The 12,626-nt window shown below is 47.9% G+C and overlaps 2 non-coding genes across 2 annotated transcripts; both read left to right on the top strand.

Annotated features, from left to right (window-relative positions):
• Window positions 1-2,456: 2,456 nt before the first annotated feature.
• On the top strand, window positions 2,457-2,669 carry LOC123361178. Its single transcript, XR_006576122.1, has one exon. It is a non-coding gene; the product is annotated as a small nucleolar RNA U3 (small nucleolar RNA).
• Window positions 2,670-9,172: 6,503 nt separating this feature from the next.
• Window positions 9,173-9,389, top strand: LOC123361177. Its single transcript, XR_006576121.1, has one exon. It is a non-coding gene; the product is annotated as a small nucleolar RNA U3 (small nucleolar RNA).
• The last annotated feature ends 3,237 nt before the right edge of the window (window positions 9,390-12,626 follow it).

The following is a 12,626-nucleotide window of genomic DNA, read 5'->3' as shown; positions in this document are numbered from 1 at the left end:
ATGATTCCCCCCCAGCCCCAGTCCCAGCCCCTACTCCTACCCCCAGTGAGGCACAGCAGGCTGCACAGGGGAGGCAGGAAGCCACATGTGAAGGCAATGCCCCCTCCCCCAGCACCCACCAACCCACCCGCCACAGGAGGGATGGGAGGGGGAAGCTTCCTAGACCTGAGCAGCTGGGGCTTGGGTGAATTTTATGACACCCTGCTCCCCCACCCCATAGCCAGCCACCACCCTGCCTACCCCACTTCTGCCCCATGCTGGGCAAGGGGCAGCCCCATCCCCCATCCACAGTGAAGTTATGGTGAGGGACAGCAACATGGAAGGCCACCTGTGCCCCCCCCCCGTACCCATCATAGGGGAGGGGAGTGAGCTTTCTGGACCTGAGAGGGGCTCTAGGAGCATGTGCAGAGTGTGTGTGCCATGGGGGGCAGGAGGGGACCCTCCCCTGGAGCTTGCTGCTGCCAGTGGTGGTGATGGGGAGTCCTCTCTGGCCCTAGCCCTGGGGCAGCCTGTCTGCACCCCAAGTTCCTCATCCTCAGCCCTGCCTCACCCCAAAGCCTGCACCCCCAGCACCGAGCACGCTCCTGCACTGTGAACCCCTCATCCCCAGCCCCACCCCAGAACCCTCACCTGAGGGGAAAAACATGCAACTTAAATTTGGTGGTCAGTTTGGAGTATCATTGTATTTAGCACAATATTTGATTATTTTACACCCTTCAAAGTATGTAACTGGTCGTATACAGGTGTTTTCTCTGAATACTGTCTGTGTGCCTCAGTTTCCCCAATGCATTCTTAAGGCTCTAGATGGTGGGATAAGGGGGTGTGATTGTTGTAAAGCCCTAGAGGGCCAGTGTGATGCTGTCTGCACAGAGAATGGCCGACACCCTGTCTCCAGGCAACTGATGGCCTGGGCCACTCTCCTGCAAGGTGCCAACTGAAGGTGTTTGGAGTATCATTGTATTTAGCACAATATTTGATTACTTTACACCCTTCAAAGTATGTAACTGGTCGTATACAGGTGTTTTCTCTGAATACTGTCTGTGTGCCTCAGTTTCCCCAATGCATTTCTTAAGGCTCTAGATGGTGGGATAAGGGGGTGTGATTGTTGTAAAGCCCTAGAGGGCCAGTGTGATGCTGTCTGCACAGAGAATGGCTGACACCCTGTCTCCAGGCAACTGATGGCCTGGGCCACTCTCCTGCAAGGTGCCAACTGAAGGTGTTGGAGAACAAAGAGATCAGGTGGCCTCCTAATGCTTGGAAAAGAGACAAATGCCAGAGGAGGGAGTGTCAGTGCCTGTGCAGACTTCCGGGAAGCGCATGGTGTGGAAGGGGATGCTGGGATGCTTTGGAATAACTCCATACAAAGCCAGTCAGGACTCTGGGGGAGCCTCCTCTCTGAGCATACTGTCTCCAGGGCAAGAAGCTTACACCTTCCTGGGTCTGACCTCGGAGCATTCAGCCCTTTCCACACCGTGCGCTTTCCGCAGCGAGTCTGCCCAGGCAGGTCCTGGGGCAACCAGAGGTCCCTGCACCCCAACTCCGCAGTCAGACATGACTCTCAGCCAGACAGTAAAACAGAAGGTTTATTAGATGACAGGGATACAGTCTAAAACAGAGCTTGTAAGTACAGAAAACAGGACCCCTCAGTCAGGTCCATCTTGGGCGGTGGGGAGCCCAGACCCAAGTTCTGGGCCTCTCCCGATTTCCCCAGCCAGCTCCAAACTGACACTCCCTCCTCTGGCCTTTGTGTCTCTTCCGGACAAGGAGGCCACCTGATCTCTTTGTCCCCAACACCGTCAGTTGGCACTTTGCAGGGGAAACTGAGGCACCCACACAGTATTCAGAGAAAACATTAAGAACATTCCCACTTTGTCACAACAGGTGCAACAAAATTTAATACCGTATATTAGGTATTAATAGGCAAGTGCTGCTTCTGACTTTCCACTTTTAATTGACCCTTGTAATCTTGTGGTGCTGACGCATTGTAGCTTCATTTTATATCAGCTTACAGGGTGAGAGCGGGGGGGGGGGAACCACCATTTTGGGCCCCACCAAAAATTATACGAACCTGCCGCCTATGTGCTTACTGTGTACATCTCTTCAGAAGCACGTCAGCACCTTTGGCTCTTGCAATGCCTCCTGCTTGTGTGTAACTGTTCTGATGCGTCATTCCTACGTAGCCAGTTCCCGTTTGTTAGTCCCGCCTCTATGAGTACGAGCCGTGGAAGAAATATCTGATTGGCTGAAGGGGTGTTCCTCTGTTAGTTAGAAGAAGTGATTGGTGAAATTCGGGAAGATGTTTATTTGTAACAGAAGCTAAAGAGGGCATTTTAAAAAGTTTCTTCATATGTTAGGTGCCACAATGAGACATGCATACAGTGTGCTGTTTGTCAGTCTCGCTGTCTCTCTGATCATAGGGAGATTTGATGTATTAAATTACACATTGTAACCACTAAATATGGGCGCTTTAGACGTTAGACTATAGCCGTGGGAGGTTGTTTTAACACAAAGTGATTGGTCTCCCTAAGTAGGAGGATGAGTTAAAGTGCTCTTTCCTGAGTGTGAAGCGAGTAAGCAGTATTGCTTTGATGCAGTTGTTGTCTGTTATTGATGATTTTTCTTTCTTCCCTCTGGGGGTTGTAGAAGGGAAAGAACACAGACTGAGTGGTTAGTCTGTATAAACTACATTAAAAACATTTTTTTGAAGTTGTTTAAATTTTGTTTCTGATGTGTATATTTAGAGAAGGGATGTAGTGATTGTAACTAATATTATTACTTCTGTATTGTGGGAGGATGTGGGTGTTTTTCAGCGAGTTTTCTAATAGCATGAAGAAGAAAATGCAGTGTAAAATACAACAGTTTTTATTTAAACAGTTGCTTAATTGAACCTCTGATTGCTTGAATTTCTAAGTCCACCTTTTAATGCAGTGTCCCTCTCTTTTGTCCTCCCTCGTTCTAGTTTAAAGTAATAGGCTCATGGATATTAATTCTGCAAGTTCTCTTCACTTTCCACTTTTTCTTCTTTTCTCCACCCTCTCGCCCATTTCGAGTAGCCCCTATTTCTACCCCTAATGCTCTGCCAGTTCGTTGGTATGCAACTTTCTGGGAGCCTCTCTGAGCCCTTAGTACAGGCTGTAGGGTGGAAGTGGGGGAGGAGAAAATGGGACCCACAGAACCCCTGGCAGGTAAGGGGACTGGGAGAGCTTGGTTTGGGAAGGAGGGAGGAATGGGGGAGAAGAGGCAAATAGGGGTGCACACAGTCTCTACAGTGGTGGAGAGAATGGGGGCCCTGAAATGAAGCGAAGGGATAAGTGGAGATACACAGAACCCCTAGTCCTATGGAGATTGGAAGAAGCTGGCATGGGGGGAAGGGAGGGTACACAAAGACCCCGGCATGGGGGAATAGAGGGAACACAGAGTCCCTGCCATGGGGAAGTGGGAATGGGGCTGTGAACAGAGCCTTTGGTGTGGGAAGAAGTGTGGGGAACTTGGTATGGGGAGAATAAGGGTGCAGAGATTCTCTGGTAAGGTCTGAGATTGGGGGAATTTCAGGGAGTCCCTAAAAAGAGTGGGATGGGAGAGGGCACATAGGGAGCTTGTGGGAGGGAACTGAGGGGTGCTAGGAGCCTCTGGGGCGGGCAATAAACTCGACCTGTACAAACTACAAAGTGTGCTCCCCCCACTTCTGTGAAGAACGTGGCCATCTGCTGACAAAAAAGCTGTTTGCAAAAGGTACGATCCATTTTCTTTCGTGACCACTTGTTTTAAAAAACGAGTCATTACGACGTTAATCGGGGTAGCTGGGGACTGGCAGTAGGGAGGGTGTCTTTGCAGGAGAAATGGCCAGCGCTTAGCTAGAGACGTGCTTTCGAAAGGGATTGTTGGAGGATGATTTTTACAAGGTTTTCTTCCAATCAGGCACCGAATAGGCGGGATTGCTTGAATGCAGCTGCTGTCTGGTGCTGATGCCCGCTGCTTCTTCCCGCTGGAGAAGCAGGAGGGAGACAGCATAGACTGGGGGGGGGGTTGTATTAAACCAATGAATGCAAAAGCTTTAAAATATGACTTTTTAAATTATGCTTTGGGAAGTTTATAATAGCTGGTTTTGTTTCTAAATCTATAGAATACTTAGTTTTTCTATGCGTTGTTGTGAGGGGTTTGCTCACTCAGCCTTTCTTTTTATTTGTTTGTGGTGAGGGATTTTGAAAACCAGTTTAGAAATCAGTGGGAATTGAGTGTCCAGATCACTTGTATGGCTTTGAAAATTCTCCTACAGGCAGCTTTAAGCCTTTGCCTTTTCCCACTTTTCAGGAGAAAGAGACTGTAGTTAAATACCTGTTACACCTCTACAGATGGTTACCGAATACTCTCCAGGGAAGCAAACATGTACAGTATGTGACTCCAATGGCTGCTCTCTCTAGCTTTCATTCAAGACTACTTGGCTAGGCTCACTAACAGTTATTGATATTTAGATTGCTATGAATTATGGGTGCTGTTGTTTCAAGGGGGAAAATCGTGGCGATATACTTGCAAAACTAGAGACTTGCTGTCTCCTGGATACACCGTGCACGGCGTTGAGGAATTGTGCTGAGAGCAGCAATTGAACCAAATCCCGCTGCTCGGCCTCTGCTTTGCGGCATTTAAATGGTTGAGGTCAGGGCCGCCCAGAGGATTCCGGGGGCCTGGGGTCTTCGGCGGCGGGGGGCCCCACTTTGAGGGTAAGTCGGCAGCGGGGAGCCTTCCGTTCCAGGACCCGCTGCCAAAGTACCCCAAAGACCCACGGCGGGGACCCCCCTCTGCCGAATTACTGCCGAAGCGGGACCCGCCGCCGAAGTGCAGCCCCCACCGTGGATCTTCAGGGCACTTCGGCGGCGGGTCCCGGAACGGAAGGACCCCCCCCCACCGCCGAATTACTGCCGAAGATCTGGCTGCACTCCGGCGGCTGGTCCCGCTTCAGCAGTAATTCGGTGGCGGGGGGTCCTTCTATCCCGGAGAGGAAGGACCCCCCGTCAGCGAAGACCGGGAGCGAAGAAGCTCCAGGGGCCTGGGCCCCGCGACAGTTTTCTGGGGCCCCGGGAGCAAATGAAGGACCCTGCTCCAGGGGCCCCAAAAAACTCTCGTGGGGGCCCCTGCGGGACCCGGAGCCTGGGGCAAATTGTCCCACTTGTCCCCCCGCTCTGCGCGGCCCTGGTTGCGGTTGCACTAGTAGGATGTAGGGGCGCTGAGTTTCCACTATGCTGGGGGGCTGCCCCTCTCGGGGTCCTCCCAGGCCCCACCCCTTCCCTTTCCCCAAGGCCCCACTCCCGCGTCCAACTCCTCTCCCTCCCTCCCTGTCAGCGGCAGGAGGCGCTGGGGGAGGGCGAGGAGGTGGAGGGGGTGGGGGCTGCTGCTGCTGGGCACTAATGACCCATCTGGTTTTCCCCAGGATGCTCCAGTCTCGAAGCAGCCAGAGGCGGTGCCTGCCCCCGGTCACGTGACACGCGAAGTCTCTAGTGCCGAGGAACCGGAGAGAACCAGCCGCAGCCCCGGGCGGGCAGAGCTGCGCCGGGCCGGGCTCCGCCTGCGGGGAAACGGGCGCGGCGCCGGCACCGGCACGTGCTAGAGCAGAGCCTGTGAGAGGCGGGGCAGGTTCAGGCAGTAACAGCGAGAGGGTTTGATTGGTCGGTAGGAGCTCCGCATGCTAATGAGGAGGCGTGTTTCTGTAAATAGCGACATAAACCTCTTCTAATGGCCAGGGGGCTAAAGCTGTCTCGAGTGTGCTTCATGACATGGGGACCTGGCTTTAGATTTGTGTCCTTTACTTCGCTGGGGGTGAAACCCGCTGTATGAAAACACTCACCGTGGGGTAAAGCGTGTGCGCATTACTGTGGGTTTGTAGCCAAATAAAATTATTTTCAGGGATTGTTTCTAAAATTTGTGATTAAGAAGTGTTGTATAGTTGAAAGTGTCTGTTTTAGTTAACCAGCAGGGAAGTTATACTGTCTCTTTTAAGTGTGAAGTAAGCACCCAGTGTTGTTTTAATAGAGCTGTTCTTTGTGATTGATGTCTTTTCCTGTTTTCTTTTGGGGGAGCCAGCAGAGGGAGAATTTGTTTTTGGGTTTTTCTGTTGCATGAATCTGTTTACAATTTTTGCTGATAGTCTGTTTAATGGCAAAACTTAAATTTGTTTTGATAGGATTTGGAAGAGAAGTAAACCTAGTGTGCAATTGGTGTTTTAAAGATTTCTAGTTCAGTACTTACTAAAAACATTTTTAATATTCCTTTATGCTGCTATATCTTTTTCTCTTGTAATCTGTGTCAGAATTTAGGTAGGGTCCCGTGTCTGCACGTTCTCTTCCTTTTCCACTTTCTTCTCTGCTTTTCTTTTCTTCCCTTCCCATTTTTTGGGAACCCCTAGTTTTACTCCTACTGCTCTGGCAGGGGGTAGGCAGTTTGCTCTTGGCCCCAAGCACATCAGACAATCCACCCCGGATCTGAGAGTTGCTGTCTCCTGGCCCTATATTGAGTAGAGGGTGGAATGGGGAGAAAAGCGGCTCACACAGAGCCCCTGCCATTGGGGAGAATGGGGGACCTTGCTATGGGTGGAATCAAACACACAGAACCCCTGCCATGGAGAAAGACTGGGGAACCCTGCAATGGGTGGGGGAGACAATGAAGGGCATGGGGGGGAGGGGTTTACATGAGGGATTTGCATCTGTCAACATCTCCCATGCCCCACTGGGTGTTTTCCTTCTCATCTTATTTCTTCTCTTTTCTGTTACTTTCTTTTTTTCTGTCTGAGGTAAACGAAAAATCCACACCCCTGAGAGACGTAGCTGAGCTGACCTAAACCCTCCTACAGTAACTCCTCACTTAAAGTCAGCCTGGTTAACGTTTCATTATGTTGCTGATCAATTAGGGAAAATGCTTATTTAAAGTTGTGTAATACTCCCTTCTAATGTTGTTTGGCAGCCGCCTGCTTTGTCTCCTGCTTTCACAAAGAGCAGCCCATTGCAGCTAGCTGGGGGGGGCTTGGAACCAGGATGGACCGGCAGCCCCCTATCAGCTCCCCACTCCCCTAATTTCCCTGTGCAGCAGCTGCCTGCAGTTCAGCTGTGTCCCTCCCCCCACTGCCATGTGCTGCTCCTGCTCTCTGCCTTGGAGCTGCTCCCCAAGACTCCTGCTTGCTGGGGGAGGGGCTAATGTCAGGGTGTCCCCCTACCTCCTGCTCCTGCACCCCGCTTACCCCATCTTCCATAGAGCAGGGCTCAGGAGGGAGAGAGCTTGCAGCAGCTGGGGTCTCAGCAAGCTGAGCTAATCATCATCACTGTGTATCAGTATTAAATTGTTTGTTTAAAACTTATACTGTATATATATACACACACACAGTCTTTTGTCTGGTGAAAAAAATTTCCCTGGAACCTAACCCCCTCATTTACATTAATTCTTATGGGGAAATTGGATTCGCTTAACATCGTTTTGCTTAAAGTGGCATTTTTCAGGAACATAACTACAAGGTTAAGTGAGGAGTTACGGTATAGACTGCTAGTTGGAAAAGCAAGAGGGGAGAGCACAGACTGAGTGGTTAGGCTTTGTATACTGAATAAAAGGAGTTTTTGTAGTGTACCAGAAATCTAGTTATGAGGAAGGTTAGATATAATAGCTTTATTTAGAAACTTGTATAGCGCTTAGGTGCAGATAGTCTGGTTTTCTTTTTGCTGGGGTGGGTTTTGAGTAAATCATTAGTCTGCTTGGTTTCTTTCCTAATCTGAAGTGGATTGAGCCTCTAAATCCTTCCACTCCTCTCCCCTCCCCCCAAATGTGAAGGGGAACAGCCTCAACCTTTTGTCTTATTCTGCTTTGTAGGAGAAAGATGCTCTATGTAAATAGTCATGATCCATTTAGGTTAATTCTTATGCTGAATGGTGGGTAGGAGAGGGTATAAATCATTTGAGACTCTTGTGCCACTCCCTGTGTGGCCTGTGTTTTTCTTTGTTTTAAAATGAGACTGTCTAGTTTTTATGTAAATATATTTGGGTGGTTTCACTCATATTTATATTGCTATGAATTTCATGTGCTCTTGTCTCACAGCAGACAGGGGGGAAAAAGCCTGTGGCAATGGACTTTGCAAAATTATAGACTAGTGATTCTCAACCTGTGGCCCAATCAGCAGCTGCGGCCGATGTGGCATCCTCAGGGCCATACAGGTAGTATATAGTGTGTGGATTCTGCTCAAATAACACAGAGAAAGTTGCCTATGCAGCTCACAATGGTAGGGTCAGACCAGAAGATATCTTCTTTCCAAGTGGGAATTGTGCAGGGAGGAACAACAGACCTAGTGCAGCTGTGTTGCCACTGTCTACTAGCACTGAAATGGTTCCGAATGCCTTGGTTCAAGTGGCACCAGTTCTAAAAGTAAGGGTGATTTAGTGCTGTGGTTCTCAAACAGGGGTATCCAATGGTCTTCCAGGGGGTACATCAACTCATCTAGATATTTGCCTAGTTTTACAACAGGCTACATAGAAAGCACTAGCAAATTCGTAACAAATTAAAATTCATACATTGATTTGTTTATACTGTTCTCTATACTATACACTGAAAGGTAAGTACAATACTTATATTCAAGTGATTTATTTTTATAAATATTGCATCTGATTTTGTAAGCCAGTAGTTTTTAAGTGAGGTAAAATTTGGGGGTATGCAAGAGAAATCAGACTCCTGAAAGGGGTACAGGTGTCTCTAAAGGTTGAGAGCCACTGATTTAGTGCAGGTACCACCGGTAACATAGAACCCTGCAAAAACTTCTAGTGCAGATGAATTTGAGAGCAAACCAGAGAGAAACAGCTGCGGATCATGCTAAAAAGGGCTGACCGGTCCGGATTGTCTGTGCCTGACAGGCTGTCATGTGGTACGGAGGAGCCTGTGAGAGGTATGGCAAAGCAAGAGGGTTTGATTAGTTGCTAGGAGCTCCACATGCTAATCAGGAGGTGTGTTTCTGTAAATAGCGACATAAACATCTTCTAATGGACAGTGTGCTAAAGCTGTCTCAATTGTGCTTTAATGAAATGGGAACCTGGTTTTAGATTTTTGGTCTTTAATTCGCTGGGGGTAAAACCTGTTGTATGAAAACATTCACCGTGGGAAGAAAGCTTGTGCACATTAGCCTGGGTGTGTAGCCGAGCACAGCTTTGTTAAGACTATACTTTCAGGGATCATTTCTATAGTTTGTAACTAAAGAAGTGTGGTTGAAAGTGTCTGACCTTGCTAACCATGATGAGGAGTTAAAGTGTTTTCTTCTGAGCATGAAGTGAGTGGATAGTGGTGCTTTAATGCATCTGTTGTCTGCTATTGATGAGTGTTTTTGCTTTTCTTTTGGGAAGCTGAGAGGAAGAGAACACAGACTGAGTGGTTAGTCCTTATAAAACAAGTTTAAAAATAAATGTTTTGGGCTTTTTTTCTGTTATCTGAATTTGTTTAAAGCAAAGTTTTTGTGCAGTTCTGTTTAGTGGCAAGTCTTAATTTATTTTGGTAGAATTTGGAAGAAAAGTAAAGGTAGTGTGAAAATGGTATTTTAAAGGTTTCTAGTTCAGTACTTATTGAAAGATGTTTTAAAAAAAAATTATGCTGCTCTCTTTCTTTTTTTCTTGTAATCTATTTCAGAATTTAGATAGGGTCCTGTGTCAGCAAGTTCTCTTCCTTTTCCACTTTCTTCTCCGCTTCTCTCTTCTTCCCTTCCCATTTTTCGGGAAGCCCCTATTTTTACTTCTCCTGCTCTGGCAGGGGGTACGCAGTTTGCTCTTGGCCCCAAGCACATCAGACAATCCACACAGGATCTGAGAGTTGCTGTCTCTGGGCGTATAGTGGGTAGAGGATTCTAAAGCTGTCTCAGGGTGTCTGCACTATGGGATTATTCCGATTTTACATAAACCAGTTTTTGGAAACAGATTATATAAAGTCACGTGCACGCAGCCACACTAAGCACATTAATTTGGCAGTGTGCGTCCATGTACCAAGGCTAGTATCGATTTCCGGAGCATTGCACTGTACGTAGTTATCCCATAGTTCCTGCAGTCTCCCCCACCCATTGGAATTCTGGGTTGAGATCCCAATGCATGATGGGACAAAAACAGTGTCGCCGGTGATTCTGAGTAAATGTCGTCAGTCAATCCTCCCTCCATGAAAGCAACTGCAGACAATCATTTTGCACCCTTTTCCTGGGCAGATTGCCTGGGCAGACACCATAGCACGGCAACCATGGAGCCAGTTCAGCCTTTTTTCACCATCACTGTATGTCTATTGGATGGTGCTGAGAGACGTGGTACTGCAGTGCTATACAGCAGTATTGTCTTGCTTTTTGTAAGTTAGCAAAGATGGTTGTTGTGTATTTGGTTGTCATGGTTTTTGCTGCTATGGCAACTGAGTTAGAGTATTATGGTCTGTAAATAAAATGGAGGTTTTGGTTAGCTGTCTGCTCTCTGGCCTCAAGTGATTGCTTCCTACTCCGGCTGCCCCAAGGATATAACACTGGCAACGAGGATGGGATCCTGGTGCTGCTCCAGTAACAGAAGGAAGCAGAAGTCAAGGTAAAGACCAAACAAAGAAAAAAAGCTGCTTCTTTGCACTGACTGTGAAAGTGAAACTAAAAATCATGGCTACTCTGACCAGGCCCCTGGAGCCTTTTGATGAGAATATAGAGCAGTGGCATGTGTATACTGAGCGTTTTGAGCTTTTTTTTATTGCAAATGACATTACAGAAGCGAAGAAGGTGCCAATATTCTTAAGTGTTGTAGGGGCTAAAACCTACTCCCTGCTACACAGCTTACTACACCCTGTTAAGCCAGCAACTAAATCTTACAGTGACATTGTGGAAATCCTGGGGTCCCATTTTTCCCCAAAACCACTGGTAATTGCTGAAAGATATAGGTTCCACAAAAGAGACCAAAAGGAAGATGAAACAGTTGTACAATTTGTAGCCATTCTAAAAAAGCTAGCAGAACACTGTGAATTTAAAGAAATGTTAAATGATGCCCTGCGTGACAGGTTAGTGTGTGGCCTGTACAGTGAAGCTATACGGAAGCGCCTACTGACAGAGGCTCAGCTTACCTTACAGAAGGCTGTTGATATTGCTGTCTCCATGGAACTGGCTACAAGGGAGGCACAATACATCGGTGCATCCCCTAGGGTGCAAAAAGTGTCACAAGAACCGACCCACAAAACTGTGCAGAGTCAAGAATGTTACCGCTGTGGTAAGCTGGGTCACCAGGCATCAGAATGCTGGTGTAAGGACCTGGTGTGTCGACACTGTGGCAAAAAGGGACACATTGAGAGTGCCTGTAAACAAAAGAAAAAGAGGCCTGTGGTCTGGCCGACAAAAAGAGGAACCTTGCATACTCTAGAGCAGACCCAGGATGATCAAGGAGACACCTCATCACAAGAGGAAGTGCCACTGCATGTTTTGTCTTTGGCAGCGGGCTCACATGAATACTGGGTAACCCCCTTATTGGAGGGCAAACCTATACGCATGGAACTGGACACCGGTGCAGCTGTCTCGCTGGTCTCTGAGACTGTGTATAAAGAAAAGCTACAGCATCTTCCGCTTAAGGCAACAAAAACTGTTCTGAAGACGTATACGGGAGAAGCTGTGCCCATGGTAGGCACTATTGATGTTAAGGTGGAGCTCAATGGACAGGCCGCTAGATTGCCACTGTTTTTGGTGAGAGGTAACTACCCAGCCTTAATGGGTAGGTCTTGGCTTGGGAAGATTCAACTGAACTGGGCAGAAGTGCACCGGATGACTAAAGAAGAAACCAGTCTAACCCCTATACTAAGGAAACATGCTGCTGTTTTTGGAGATGATTTGGGAAGTATGAAGGGAATCACTGTGACATTGAACATTAAACCTGGCAGTCCACCAAAATATCTGAAAGCCCGAACTGTGCCATATGCCATCAGGCCAAAGGTTGAAGCAGACCTGGAGCGCCTGGTCACCAATGGAGTCCTAATACCAGTTACCCATAGCTCATGGGCCACTCCTATCGTTCCAATAGTGAAGAAAGATGGCTCTCTCCGGATTTGCGGGGATTTTAAAGTCACTGTCAACCCAGTGTTGTGTGCAGAGCAATACCCACTTCCCCGAATCGATGACCTCTTTGCAGGCCTGGCTGGGGGACAAAAGTTCAGTAAGATTGATCTGAGTCAAGCATATTTACAGATGCACGTCGATGAAAAGTCCCAAGAGCTGTTGACTATAGTGACTCATAAGGGGCTTTATCGATACTGTCGCCTACCCTTTGGAATAACATCGGCTCCCGCCCTGTTCCAGAGAGCTATGGACCAGATCTTGTGTGGCTTGTCAGGAGTTCAGTGCTATCTGGATGACATCCTGGTCACTGGAAGAAATGAAGAGGATCACTTAAAGAATTTAGAGGCTACCCTACAAAGATTGGAAGAGTATGGCCTACGAGTTCGCAAAGACAAGTGTGAATTCTTCAAGCCCTCTGTTGAATATTTGGGACACATCATCGATTCTGCAGGTCTTCATAAGGCCCCTGAAAAAGTTAAAGCTATTGTGGAGGCTCCCCCACCTCGAAATGTAAGCCAGCTGCGCTCGTTTCTAGGACTACTGAACTATTATGGAAAGTTCATCT

Source organism: Mauremys mutica, unplaced genomic scaffold (assembly GCF_020497125.1).
Source record: "Mauremys mutica isolate MM-2020 ecotype Southern unplaced genomic scaffold, ASM2049712v1 Super-Scaffold_100404, whole genome shotgun sequence".
Taxonomy (NCBI): domain Eukaryota; kingdom Metazoa; phylum Chordata; order Testudines; family Geoemydidae; genus Mauremys; species Mauremys mutica.
Note: the sequence above shows the minus strand (reverse complement) of the source record. Positions and strands in the feature narration are given on the sequence as shown.